The sequence below is a fragment of the Mandrillus leucophaeus genome, unplaced genomic scaffold (genome assembly GCF_000951045.1).
Source record: "Mandrillus leucophaeus isolate KB7577 unplaced genomic scaffold, Mleu.le_1.0 Scaffold421, whole genome shotgun sequence".
NCBI lineage: Eukaryota > Metazoa > Chordata > Mammalia > Primates > Cercopithecidae > Mandrillus > Mandrillus leucophaeus.
In genome coordinates, this window is record NW_012104488.1 from 1,082,538 (window position 1) to 1,095,505 (window position 12,968).

Sequence of the window (12,968 nt, forward strand, 5' to 3'; positions counted from 1 at the left end):
TTCGGTACACTAGTTAGACACACTCGCAAATATGTAAATAGAATTGCCTGATAAAATTATATTGAAAATAAGACCAAATGTTGAACATGACACTCAATTAACTGACATTAATAATTCATATTTGATCCTATGACGCAGTAAATCTTGAATAGTGCCAAGCACATACTAAAGCCAAAACTTATTAGATAACTAAATAACTAAATATCTATTCTTAATGTTATTTTTGCACTTTTGCTTTTGAAAGTTGAGGAAAGTTTGATTTGGAACTCTGAGGAAGAAAAAGAAGGTACCTTTAAATAAGAACATAATTAAAGAAGAATGCTCCTAAATCAAACTTAGCAAATTTGCATAGTGAGCCAAGTAAACCTGCAGATGGAGTATTTTAGGCATACCTTATTATGCGCGAAACTAGCAATTCCAAATTCCATAAGTCTATGCTATTGTCATAAATTATTTATAATCCATTATTACAATCTCAAAATCACTTTCCATGACAGATTCTCAAATCCTGTAATTCCCACTTCTTGGAATCACTCAAACAGAAAAAACAAAACACAGAAAGCAAGTGTGAGAGTGTGTGTGTGTGTGTGTGTGTGTATACAATTGAAGTAAACTAAGTATCCATCAGAGGAGAAATTTTTTCAGTAACTTACGTTAAATTTATAGTAGAGTAAAACACATATTAAAAATAGCTATGTAATGTAACACGTGTTACCTGACAAATTGTCTGTGATGCATTCAGGGAAAACACAGTATTTCAATTAATCCAATAAAAATGATTGAATAAAAAGAATGTGTCTGTATCTGTGTGTGTGCATATGTGAGTACACACATGCACATGTGTGTGACAGAAGACACAAAGGAGAGAAAATAAATATTATATTTGAAAAGCAGTATAAAATATTAATGTCTCAAAATTTTGTTGAAAAATCAGTCTTATTTTTTGGTTCCAAAATAGTCATATGTAGAATGTCCGATGATTTAATTTGGAAGAGTATTAAAAATAATATTTTGTAATATTTTCCCCTTTAAGTTCTAATTGTAAAGATGCTCTGCTAAGTATTCAGCAAAACAGGTTTAAACAATGTAATCTGTACTCCTCTAGTTGCACAGAATTTGAAATTCACAATGCTCCAGAGCTGATTAATTACATATAAATTGCATTTTTCTTTGTGTGTAACTCAACAGATAATTAGACTTAATTGTCTTGTGAATGAATAGGATTTGCATGTCAGAGAATAGAAGTTGCTATTATATAAAATTAAGAGTTTAAAAAGGTTGCAAAATAATTTTAAAACAATATTTGACTTATAAGGAGTCCTAATGTGCCAGAAAATTTTGTCCACATTTAATAATAATACACAGCTGCTCTTTAATTTGATTTCTTTCAAATGCTCTTTTGCTGGAAAAAGAGAAATCTACATAATGTAAATGCATTCACTTAACTTCTCTCTCCCACCCCTCTGCCCAGAAATAGCTTTGTGTATTGACTGTATATAATCAATTTTATCAATATTTTGTCTTCTAATTTTTTAGTTTACTAAAATTATCTATGTCCTTTAGGCTATTCATGCTTCTAATATCTTCTAATATTTTCTAGATCTGTAGACAGGCTTTCTTTAGATGTTTTAAGATTTTGTGACACTTTACAGTCAATTTCAGATACGTTGGGTCTCTTCCATTCATGCAATATTACGGATTAATTTTACTGCTTCAGAGCAGTACTGTGAACTAACCGCTATTTATCCTTGAAGTGCTCACCTTCAGCTCACCTTTAACTTTAGCTGCTAATTTGGTAGTGGGTGATGAGGGTGAAGTAGAAGGGAAAGTAATTCTTTTCACCTCTAAAAAAAAAAGGTAAACACCTAATATACTTTGGACCTTGAATTAAACTGTTAAACCTGATTTGGAAAGAGGAAGCAACTTCATTATACAATTAATATTTTCCCTCAAATTGCCAGTTATTATAGCAAATGCATCTTTCCCATTGAAGCTTTTCACATGCAAGATTGAACAGGGTAATAACTGTCCTATTATCCCATTGTCTTTATAAAATATATGCAGCCTGCTACCTAGGAAACTTGAGTGTAGGAGGAGCTGTTCTGAGAGACTGCACATGGCTCCAGTTGCCAAGGAAACTCATGCCTTTTTTCCCTGTAAATGCACACAGCAGCTTCCTTATTAGGATTGGGTTAACATTCTTCTTAAAGGAAAAGCTAAGTGGAGAAGGTATGCATACAATGTGAATTGTAAACTCTATATAAGCTGTGGTGAATTGTTTTTCGCAAGTAAGCTTCAGTGATAAAAGTAAAATTGTGTGTATTATCACTTATTGTTTTATCTGACATAATTGAATATATTAGAAAATGAAAAAAATTGATGTTAAATGAAAAATAGGAATTTGCTTATAAAGAAAAAATAGATTTTTAAATAAATGACATATACTGACAATGTATGGCATGTATTCAAATGTAAATGAGATTTTAATTTGCACTTTTAGAATGACTCTGCATAAAAAAACTTTTCCTAAAATACTTTCATATCTAGCTATTATAATTAATTACCTAAATTAATCCTCTTTCTTTAGCTCACTCTGTTATTATTGTGCTAAAAATCACCTATTTCTCCTCACTCACCACCACCGCTCTGCAGAAATGCTTCGATAACTCCCAGTCTTTCACTAGATGAGAACTGTGTCCAGGGTACTGGCTCCTCATCTCACTTGGGTTTATGCTAAAGATGTAAAATGTGGTATAGATGTCCAAGCCTTAATCCTTCAAGGTGCAGACCTTTTAGCCAATGCTGTAGCCATTACAATGGGGAAAAGCAGTGATTATTGAACAGAACTGTGGAAGTCCCAAAGTAACAAAAGATGATGTGACTGTTGAAACATCTATTGACTTAAAGGATAAATATAAAAATATTGGGGTTAAACTTGTTCAAGATGTTGCCAATAACACAGGTGAAGAGGCTGGGGATGATACTATCACTGTACTGTTCTGCCATGCTCTATTGCCAAGGAAGGCTTCAAGAAGATTAGTAAAGGTGCTAACCTATTGGAAATGGGGAGAGGTGTGATGTTAGCTGTTTATGCTCTAATTGCTGAACGTGAACAGCAGTCTAAACCTGTGACCACCTGTGAAGAAAATGCTCAGATTGCTACAATTTCTACAAATGGAGACAGACCGTAGAAAGGTTGCCATCACTGTAAAGGATAGAAAAAACACTGAATGATGAATTAGACATTATTGAAGGCATGAAGTTTGATTGAGGATATAGTTCTCCATACTTTTTGAATATACCAGAAGGCTAGAAATGGGAATTCCAGGATGCCTATGTTCTAATCAGTGAATAGAAAATTTCTAACGTCCAGTCCGTTGTACCTGCTCTTGAAGTTGCCAATGCACACCACAAAACTTTGGTCATAATTGTTGAAGATATTGATGGAGATGCTCTAAGTACGTTCGTCTTGAATAGGCTAAAAGTTGGTCTTCACATTATAGCAGTCAAAGCTCCAGGGTTTGGTGAACAATTGAAAGAACCAGCTTAAAGATATGGTTATTGCTACTGGTGGTGCAGTGTTTGGAGAAGAAGGTTTGACCCTAAATCTTGAAGATGTGCAGCCTCGTGACTTAGGTAAAGTTTGACAGGTCATTGTAACTAAAGATTATGCTATGCTCTTAAAAGGAAAAGGTGACAGGGAGAACATTGAAAAAACATATTCAAGAAATCATGGAGCAGTTAGATGTAACAATTAGTGAATATGAAAAGGAAAAACTGATAGAATGGCTGGGAAACTTTTCAGATGGAGTAGCCGTGCTGAAGTTTGGTGGGACAAGTGATGTCAAATGAATGAAAAGAAAGACAGAGTTACAGATCCCTTAATGCTACAACAGCTGCTGTTGAAGAAGGCATTATTCTGGGAAGGGGCTGTGCCCTGCCTCAATACATTCCAGCCTAGTACTCATTGACTCCAGTTAGTGAAGATAAAAACATTGGTATAGAAATTAAAAGAATATTCGAAATTGCTGCAATGTCATTTGCTAAAAATGCAGGTATTGAAGGACCTTTTATAGTCGAGAAAATTATGCAAAGTTCTACAGAAGTTGGTTATGATGCTATGGTCAGAGATTTTGTGAATACGGTGGGAAAAGGAATCACTGACCCAACAAAGTTTGTGAAAACTGCTTTACTGGATGCTTTTGGGTGGCCTCTCTGTTAACTACAGCAGAAATTTTAGTCACAAAAATTCCTAAAGAAGAGAAGTACCCTGGAATGGGTGCAATGTGTAAAATGAGCGGTGGTATGAGAGGTGGCATGTTCTAATTCCTAGAATAGTGCTTTACCTATATTAATGAACTGTGACAGGAAGCTTAAGGCAGTTTTCCTCACCAATAGCTTCAGAGAAGTCAGTTGGAGAAAATGACTGAAGAAAAGGCTGGCTGATATTTAAGAAATCACTATAACCATTAGTTACTGGTTTTAGTTGACAAAATACATAATGGCTTACTGAAATCATTGTCCAAACCTACAGATAATTTATTTTGTATTTTTGAATAAAAGACCTTTGTACATTCCTAATATTGGTGCAAAGTCATGTACCAATATACTGCTTTCAACTTAGATCCCTGAGGCATTACTACTATTTTGTTAAAATTGTAGTGTTTGCCATCACCAGATGAGAAGTTAAGCAGCCTTTCTGTGGAGAATGAGAATAACTGTGTACAGAGTAGAGAAATATCCAATTATGTGGCAACTTTTGTATAATAAAAACTATTTTAAAGTTAAAAAAATCACCTATTTCATATTCAAACAGTCTATTTTAGTGCTTCTGAAATTAAAATTCTCTAAAGTATAAAATCTCAAATTATATCTTCTAAATATTACCCCAGTATGATCTGTTACCACTTGTAGTTATTTATTAAGTCTATCATTTATCAACTATGTAAAACAACCTTAGGTAAAATCTAATAATTTTTTTCAAAAGAGCCTTAAAAAATCATGTACCATGGAAAGAAAAAGGAAGTGAGAATATTTCCAGGCAAGATGGCTATTTCTTAGAAATTTGAGCTGTATCTTCTATGTTAATAACAATATTAAAATTCATATGGAACAAAAAAGCAATCTTGAGCAAAAAAGAAGAAGCTAGAGGCATCACACTACCCGACTGCAAAGTATACTACAAAACTATAATAACTAAATCAGGCTGGCGCTGCCATAAAAACAGACTCATAGACCAATGAAATAGAATAGAGCCCAGAAATAAATCCACATATTTACAGCCAACGGTTTTTTTAAATAAATATGCCAAGGACACACATTGGGGAAAATATTGTCTCTTCAATAAATAGTGCTGTGAAACTGGATATCTATAGGCAGAAGAATGAAACCAGAACCTAATTGCTCACCTTATATAAAAATCAACTCCAAATGAATTAAATACTTAAATACAAGAACCAAAACTATAAGATTACTAGAAAAAGACACAGGGGAAGTGCTTCATGACAAAAATTTTGGTAAAAACTTTTTGGATGAGACCTCAAAAGCATAAGCAACACAAGCAAAAATAGACAAATGTGATTATATCAAACTAAAAAGCTTCTGCAGAGCAAAGAAAAATATTCTAAGAGTGAAGAGACAATCTACAGAATGGGAGAAAATATTTGCAAATGAATCATCCAAATAGGAGTTAATATATACAATATATAAGGAACTGAAACAACCCAATACCAAAAAAAAAAAGTAATTTTATTTAAATATGGGTAAAAGGCCTCAATAGACATTTCTCCAAAAAAGACATACAAATAGCTAGTGGGCATATGACAAAAAGCTCAACATCACTAATCATCAGGGAGAGGCAAATCAAAAGCACAATGCAATATTACCTTACTTCAATTTAGAATGGCTATTATCAAAAAGACAAAAAATAAAATGCTTATGAGGATATGGAGAAAAGAAGACTCATATAAAATGTTTGTGGAAATGTAAATGTAATAAAGCCATTATGGAAAAAAGCATAGAAGTTTCTCAAAAAAATAAAAATAGAACTGCTATATGATCCAGCAATTCCACTACAGAGTATATAGCCAAAGGAATTGAAATCAATATGTCAAAAAGATATCTGTACTCTTATGTTTATTGCAGCACTATTCCTAATAACACTATGTAGGAAAAAGCAACCCTCAAAGTAGATGGGCACCATCACAGAAACTGAGGAAAGGCATCTATGTTGAACTATCTGCTAGAACTAGGATACACTCTTTCTCTCTTGTCCTTGAACAACAACTCGAAGTTTCCTGGCCTTCGGACTTCAGGACTTACACACACCAGCTTATTCTCAGGCCTTTGGCCTCAAACTGAGGGTTAACCATCAGCTTTTCTGGTTCTGAGGCCTTCAGACTTGGACTGATCCACACTACTCAGGAGGTTGAGGCAGGAGAATCGCTTGAACCTGGGAGGTGGAGATTGCAGTGAGCCAAGATCGCGCCACTGCACTCCAGCCTGGGTGACAGAATGAGACTCCATCCCAATAAAATTAAATTAAATTAAATTAAAATAAAATAGCTTAATAACTAATCAGTAAAATCCAAATTGCAACATGGTAATTTTTATTTTTTGTCACATTAGCAATAGTTTAAAAATTGGTCATTGTCAATGCTTATTGGGAAAATGTACTCTCTACTATAAATGGGATTAAAATTGGTATCATTGATTGGAAATAAAATTTGATGGTATTTATTACAATTAAAAATGTGTGTATGCTTTGAGGAATTTGCTTTCGGTTTCTCGATATTTGAATGGGCTTCCTCACTGTGGGGAACCCAGAGTCTCAACTCCCGCAGAGAAGTACCAGTGAAGCAGCTGTCCCTTCTTAAAATTCAAGAACAGTAGGATTGAGACTTAGCCCGTTTGAAACTCCTACCCAGGAATTTGAACGCTGAGAGAACTGACACAACATGTAAGGATGGTGAGAGGTCATTTGTGGTGGCAGTAATGGGATAAAAAGTCCAGTGCTATCGCCACGATTGTTCATTGTCATTTAGCCCTAATGTTTATAACATTTTATGTTCAGCATGATAATGAAAAGCATATCATTTAAGTCTCGAAAGATGCACACACCTGTGATGGGACATTAGCTGTTCTTTGCCTTTTCTAATTTGCTGACTTTTCTGTGCTTGGTTCTTTAAAATTCCTGATAATGCTCTGAAGCACACAGTAACCTTCTGATAAAGCATTTTTCCAGTGAAGTTAGCTAAATTGGTGTCTGTTATTGGTAAAAAGATTTATGAATAGGGCAATGCACCTTCCTGTGGACCAGAAATCTTACATCTACTAATCTAGTATATCAAGAAACTTCAGCAAGTGTGCAAAAACCTAAGTACTAGGAAATTCAATACTGTATTGCTTATAATCAAGATAATATGAGACAGTCTCCATAGGGTAACTGCAAGACATAATAGATGACAGCATCTTTATACAATGAAATGTTATACAAATATTAGAGATACATTCATTTATGTATATATATAATTTGTGATATTAAAAAGTTGCAAATGAGAGTGCACATGACCTAATTTTATTTTTAAAAGACAGAAAAAATCTACACATATGTTGACATGTGTATGACTGTTTAGAAAAAAGTGATGTATATGGATATTTAAGAAAAAGGCATAGGAAGATATCACTGATGTACTAATTTATTAAAAGTGACTATTTTCTTCACCTATATATGAAAAAATAGCAGTGCTTTTAAAAATGAGAATGTGATTTTACGTTTAGGAAAAATAAGAATGAGCAATCAATACTAGTGTTTTTCATTCTGCACCGATTAGGCCAATATGTTTCTGTTCTAAGTAAAATATTCTAAGAAGGCTGTAGCTAAATTAAAGCACAAGACAACTAGATGTTGAAGGGTGTAGAACCATGCCATATAAAAAAAGAGGCAACGTAATCATAACCATTTAATTGAAAACATGAAAGTATATAAAATTCTATGGGTATTTTTCCTTCAAATATTTGAAACTGACATTATGTACATGACATAATACACATTTGTTGTAGTAACCACTTTGATGTACCACACAGACCATACTTCAAGAATGAAAGATGTATTCCCCCAGCTGCTGAGAGAGCTGCAGGCAAACAGTCTTTAGCTGTCAGCAATTTGAAAATTGTCTCAATGGAGAAAACCACCTACGCCAAGATAAACTTCTTTCTCAAATAGCCCACATTTACTAACCAACTAATCATCACTGGTGCAGAGGTAAGCTCTGTCTATTTTATGGAGATGTTCCTAACAAGAATCTAGGACAATCATCATTCCACAATTTTCACTACAATTGTTTATGATATACAAATGCGATCCCCAACCCTTTTGGCACCAGGGACCAGTTTCATGGAATACAATTTTCCATGGACCCAGGGGATGGGTGACTGATTTTGGGATGATTCAAGCATATTACATTTGTTGGGCACTTTATTTCTATTATTACTATATTATAATATATAATGAGATAATTATACAATTCACCATAATGTCGAATCAATGGAAGCCCTGAGCTCGTTTTTCTGCAACTAGATGGTCCTATCTGGGGATGATGGGAGACAGTGACACATTGTCAAGCATTAGATTCTCATAAGCGTAAATCCCTCACATGCAGAGTTCACAGTAACATTCACACTCCTCTGAGAATGTAATACCACCACAGATCTGACAAGAGGCGGAGCTCAGGCAGTAATGTGAACAATGCAGAGCTGTCACATAGACAGAGCTCTGCTTGCTCACTCACCTGCTGCTCATCTCCTAATGTGCGACCCAGTTTCCAACAGGCCATGGACCATGTATATTAGATAGTGAAAATTGGGGATGCCAGATATGTACCATCTGAAACTATATTACTAGGAATATCTTCATTTTAGTTACTGAAATATGTGTCCTACTTGCTTTTATGCTGCTCATACACCTAATTATCTAAACATAGATACCCCCAAAGTATTTATGGAATAGACTAAAAGAAACTAAGAAAAGTTTAGGAAAAAAAAAAACAATTTTATAACAAAAAAGAAACACAATGAGTGTTGAAGAAAATCAGTTTTCTCCAGTTATAAATTTTCACAAAATCAAAAAGAATGGACTTACATGAGTAGTTGACACACAGGTGTTTATGTTGTTACTTGTAGCAAAACATTTTTTTCTAAAAGTCTGTGTCTATTCTTTGAGAGGTTAAATTGTTGATAGTTTTTTGAAGGTTTCTTTTCATTTCTCATAGCTCATACACAGATATCTTTTTTTCACTTTACTGTTGTTAAACTTTTATTCACTTACTAAGAAGTACGGAATAGTAATTCTAACGAGCCCCCAAACTGAATTTCCAAGTACGGAATGGAAGACACCTCGTTTAACAACGTAAACAACCCTTTTGTAAATTAGTAATAGTCTCCTACTCTGGGAGATACAATTCTAAAATGTACCATTCCCCACCCCACAAGGTCCCCACTGCTTGACACAAATGCCCTGTGTAATCATCTACTCTTGAATGTGAGTGACGCCGTGTGTGTGATGAGACATTACTCCAGGGATGAGGTTACTACTCATCTGACTTGGAGGTAGTCATAATGGAGACCTAATCTTATCTAACTTAGATCTTCTGATACCCTTCAAGTTGTTGGCAGAATTTTCTTCCTGCTATTTATGGGATTAATGGTAGCTGATCATGATGGGTCTCTCTTAGCTTCTGGAGTGTCTGAGATTCTCTGTTACATAGCACTATCCACAACATGGCAGCTTTCATTTTTTAATACCAGAAGGAAAGCATTCTTCTGGTACTTCACCTTTTTGTAAAGGGCTCTTTCTCTCTTCCTTCCTTCCTTTCTTCCTTCCCTCCCTTCCTTCTTTCCTTCCTTCCTTCCCTCCCTCCCTTCCCCTTCCTTCCTTCTTTCCTTCCCTCCCTCGCTTCCCCTTCCTTCCTTCCTTCCCTTCCCTTCCTCTTCTTTCCTTCCTTCCTTTCCTTCCTTCCTTCCTTCTCTCCTTCCTTCCATCCTCCCTCCCTTCCTGCCTTCCTTCTTCCCTTCCTTCCATCCCTCTCTCTCTATCTCTTTTTTCTATTTCTTTTGGCTAAGCACATTTGGCACATTATACAGCATATGAGCTCATCAAATTTTCTTCAATTATATATGCTATATATTTCTAGGTAATTTATTTTAAACTTTAAAAAAATTTTAAATTATTTTAGACTTGCACAAAGTTGCAAAAATAGTCCAATGAGCCCCAATTTACCATTCATCCAGTTTCTTTCAATGACACATGGTCTCTTACATGCCAGATATTATCAATCAAGTAATTTTTTAATTTTATGTTTATAAAGTTTATGATAGGTAAATAAATAGGTAGGTAGATAGATATGAACATGACACAAAATGCTGCATAATTCTAAAAAAATTTTCAATGTTACCCCTTTATAAACATGACATTCTCCCCAACCTAAAGCCCTGACAACCTCTGGCCTATTCCCTATTACTGTCAATTGAACATTTTGGAATGCTATATAAATAGAATCTTACTGATATGGTTTGGCTCTGTGTACCCACCCAAATCTCATATAGAATTATCATCCCCACATGTTGGGGAAGAGAGCTGATGGGAGATGATTGGATAATGGGGGCAGTTTCTAATGGTTTAGCACCATCCCCCTCCACCCGTGTTATCTCATGATAGAGTTCTCGCGAGATATGGTTGTTTAAAAGTGTGTAGCCCCTCCCCATTTGCTCTTGATCTCTCCTACAGCCTTGTGAAAAAGGGTGCTTGCTTCCCCTTTGCCGTCTGCCATGATTGTAAGCTTCCTGAGACTTCCCTAGACATGCAGAACTGTAAGTCAATTAACTCTCTTTCCTTTATAAATTACACAGTTTCAGGTAGTTCTTTATAGAAAGTGGAAATGGACTAACATTATAGCATGTAACTTTTAAGGTGAGGGTTTCTTTTTTATATTGCCATTTAAAAAAATTTAGTCATTCTAATAACTGTGTAGTCTTATCCTATTGTGGCTTTAATTTGCATTTCCTTAATGCCTAAGAATGTTGAATATGTTTTTATGTAGTTATTGCCATCTGTATACCTTCTTTAGTAAGGTGTTCTATTTTCTAGAAGATTATTTATTTTCTTATTTTGAGTTCTACAGCTTATATAATATTGATCAATTCCTCAGCATACACAAACTAAACTCACCCAAGATGAAATAGGCAATATAAATACAGCTACAACTATTGAATTCATGGTCAAATATAATTCATGACCAAATAAATTGAGTTCCTGGTTTAGAACCTTCTGAAAAAACTGTCTTTAGATCTAGATGATTTCATGTGTGAATCCTGCCAGAAATAATATTTGTTCTACACAATCTCTTCCAAAAAACAGAAGAGGAGAAAACACTTTCCAATTCATTTATGGGACCAGTTCACCTTGATATCAAAACCAAAGTGAGTACCAAAATAAGCACAAGACCTTCATAAACATCTATGAGAAACAGGCCATCGATGAGAATCAGACACCAAATCTATCTGTGCCTTGATCTTGGACTTCTCAGCTTCCAGAAATTTAAGAAATGCATTTGGTTTTATATAAATGATCCAGTCTTATTTTATTATAGTAGCAGAAATGGAATAAGACAATAATTACATTTTAAATTTGTCACACTTTCATGGGTTTTGTCATATTTTTTATCTTTTTACTCATTAGCACCATAGTTTAAGTCTTAGAAAATATTAATAACAGCAGCTTTAGGAATTTTATTTTTCTTGTGCTAATTCTAATACTTGAGTGATCTAAGGTTTGATTACAGTAGTCCTCCCTTATTAGCAGAGGATAGGTTCTAAGACCTCCAGTGGATAACTGAAACCATGGATACTATCAAACCATATATACACTATGTTTTTTTCTAAATATGCATACCTATAAACAAGTTAAATTTATAAATTAGGAAACAGAAGTTAACAAAAATAACTAAGAATAAAATAGAATGATTATAAACCTATATTGTAATCAAAGTTATATGAATATGGTCCCTCTCTTTTCTCTCAAAATATCTTATTGTACTATAACTGAAACTGCAGAAATCAAAACTGTGGATAAAGGAGGACTACTCTACTATATGCTGCTATTTCTTTCAACCATGGATTACATGTTCAATTTTTTTTGCCCATTTAATAATTGTGTATTATAAGCTGAACATTGTGTGTGATAATTGTAGGAAGTCTAGTTAATGTAAAATTCCTTTAAAGAGTGCTAATTTTTCTTTTAACTGATAAATTGCTGGTGATTATTAAGTGCAGTCAGACATTGCAGTGGTTTGAATGTGTCCCTCAAAAGGTATGTGTTGGAAACTGAATTTGTAATGCAAAAATTTTGGGAGATGGAGTCTAATAAAGTTGATTCATCCATGAGGGCTCTGCCCTCAAGAATGGATTAATGCCATTACTGAGAGAGTGGGATTTTTATTAAGTTAGTGCAAAAGTAATTGTGGTTTTTTTCCATTACTTTCAATTTGTCTTTCTCACCCTCTCTTTTTCTTCTTCCCATATGATGACACAGCAAGAAGGCCCTTGACAGATATCAGCTCCTTGATTTTAGACTTTCTGGCCTTCGGCACCATGAGCCAATAGATTTCTGCTCATTATAAAATATCCAGTTTGTGGTATTCTATCATAGTAGCACAGAGTATACTGGAACAGATATCAATTTATTTGTTGTTAGGGCATATTTATTTTGCTTTTCAATTTAGTCCAATGGCTTGGCCCTTACTCTTGGATGTGGTTTTTACTAAAACATATAGTCTCTCTGGGGTCTCAATTAAAGTCCAGTATGCTGAATAATTTCTTTTATTTATTATACTTTAAGTTCTAGGGTACATGTGCACAACGTGCAGGTTTGTTACATATGTATACATGTGCCATGTTGGTGTGCTGCACCCATT

The 12,968-nt window shown here is 34.4% G+C and overlaps 1 pseudogene; it reads left to right on the top strand.

Annotated features, from left to right (window-relative positions):
* The first annotated feature begins 2,654 nt into the window (after positions 1–2,654).
* On the top strand, positions 2,655–4,326 carry LOC105548786 (annotated as a pseudogene).
* The last annotated feature ends 8,642 nt before the right edge of the window (positions 4,327–12,968 follow it).